Source organism: Rhagoletis pomonella, unplaced genomic scaffold, assembly GCF_013731165.1.
Source record: "Rhagoletis pomonella isolate Grant_MI unplaced genomic scaffold, Rhpom_1.0 Rhpom_scaffold_00003, whole genome shotgun sequence".
In the NCBI taxonomy this organism is placed as follows: domain Eukaryota; kingdom Metazoa; phylum Arthropoda; class Insecta; order Diptera; family Tephritidae; genus Rhagoletis; species Rhagoletis pomonella.
Window position 1 is genome coordinate 7,382,961 of NW_023458557.1, and position 2,267 is coordinate 7,385,227.

Sequence of the window (2,267 nt, forward strand, 5' to 3'; positions counted from 1 at the left end):
TCGATTCGTTTTGGCTGTTACAAACAACCGTTATGTGAACAAAATTAATATACCTTTGTGCACAAGTGCGCTCGGGTATAAAAATTTCACTCTCCATTTTTGCGATACCGCCGCCTAAGAAGTTTCACTTCAAAAATTGCCAACACCAAGCACCTCCATGTTTTAATTACAACTAGCAGAATAAAGTAGACGCTAGTTTTTCGGACATAGTTTTCGCTTTGATACTTCAATAAATCGGTTAGTTTCGTGAGTTTGTGTTACAAATTCAGTTAAAGTAAACCATAGTGAACATCTAAATATCAATATGCGTTCATTTGGTGCATTTATTAATGTGATTTCAGTATTAACAAAGTTGACTTGAACCAAACAGTTTTTTGTCAATAACTTTTGAATGGTTTAACAAAACCAATTTCCACTTCTTAACACTGACAGTAATACGCATCGTTTGATACCACCTTCGACTATTTTGCGTCAATATTCGGTGGACACGCTAAAGTGCACCAGTAGTGCGATTCTGAATCTTATTTTAACCACATTTCACGTTGTTATCTCTAGTTAACAACTTTTTTTGGGGTTAAGTGATTGTGTATCAACTTTAACCATATTTGTCATTGTTTAGTGTTAACAAACGCAGTCAGCTGTTTGGTGACAATTATTTTTGTGGTTAAGCTAACAGCATCTAGTTTTTCTTTGTTAAGCTGTTGTTTACTAATTTTGCTGTGAAGTTAAATTGAGAAAATTGTGAAGATTGTGTTAAAAAATGGCATTTGCATACATTGCATCATATTTATATGATACCGATAATGAGCAGCCATTAAACGTGCCAAGAATTGACCGGCGGACCGGATCAATACAGCCTATATTGCTGAAAATGTTCCTAAATCTATTACAAAACAACCAACCCAACAGCGCCCTTACACTGTCCGGGCGTTTCGCTTTAAACCAATAAACAACAATTGAATTTGTGAGTGCCGGTGCTGTTGTGAAGGGTTATTCATGGATACCATAAAAAGAGATACAAAACTACATCAATGCTGTTGGCATAATACTCGCTTCTCTGCCTGAGAAATGTTGGAAGGCAAATGATCCCCATAGGTAAAATTGCGTGTTCTGTTTGGTATTATTTTCAAAGGAATGTGTATACATATTTCACCATTTCAGTGAGCCGCTGATACCTACGTGTCTTCAGTTGGTAATTGCATAGTTACTGCCGCGAGTGCGGTTCACAATGCTCTTTGCCGCATTCTTTTTGGCATGGTCGTTTGTTGAACCAGCCCACATAACAGACGCTCGTTTGGCAAGTTCTATTTCCGTTGCTTGATAATGTGCGTGCGCTTTCCAGTACGGGAAGCAGTGAGAAGGTGGATGGTGCTGCCTTGAGTAAAAATTGTGAAGACTCGCTGGCCGCACTAAAATCTCTGCAAGAAATTATGCATGACAATGCAGACAAATTGGCGTCACTTGCTAACGAGGAAACAGCGGAAACAAAGATGAGGAATTTGCAGGGTGAGTTGTGTTTAGCGGGAAGTTTAGTACCTTTTTAGATCTCTTATTCATTTCTTGTACGTAGATTGCATGGAATATTTGGCTAAATACCGGCATTGAAAGCACAAAGATCACAACGAAAAACAACCATGCCAAAGAGGAGTTTTATGTGCCTAGTCAGGCATTTTTAATAGCGCTAACACAAATTTTCTAGCACATACAACTGCGGGGGTGATACATCATTGAATTCGAATGTCTTCACTGGGCGCTTGGCGGTTACTGCTTTACTACATCGATTCCAATACGTTTTGAAGCGTTTCAATGACGACGAACGGCTGATGGGCGCCGTGCAAGGGTCACAGTAGTTCATTCCGGGGTATTGGTCGTAACTATCAGTGAAGTGCACAGCTGCCAAATGCGCATTAAGTCAATTAAAGAACCAGTTAGATAACAAAGAAGGATCATACCACAACATTACCGGCACCCTGACACTTATTGAATAAGTACCAAATAAGTAAATACATATCGTCACCTGAAATGCAAAAAGACGTAACAATATCGTAAATGAGATTGAAAAAGTCGTGACTAATATTTTCATTATTTTTTTCATAAAATGATGTGGGAGGTTGTAACTCGTTGAAATCCATTATATAAATCAAAAAGTAAATTTTGAATTTTTTATTAGTTATGTCTTTTTGCATTTTAACAATGATTTTTGTTACGTCTTTTTGAGTTTCAGGTGACGATATGTTTTTCTACAAATTTAAAGCAAACATATTTTT

The 2,267-nt window shown here is 37.5% G+C and overlaps 1 long non-coding RNA gene across 1 annotated transcript; it reads left to right on the forward strand.

Annotated features, from left to right (window-relative positions):
* Positions 1 to 512: 512 nt before the first annotated feature.
* Positions 513 to 2,088, forward strand: LOC118736465. Its single transcript, XR_004992678.1, has 3 exons — positions 513 to 1,095; positions 1,162 to 1,506; positions 1,571 to 2,088. It is a non-coding gene; the product is annotated as an uncharacterized LOC118736465 (long non-coding RNA).
* The last annotated feature ends 179 nt before the right edge of the window (positions 2,089 to 2,267 follow it).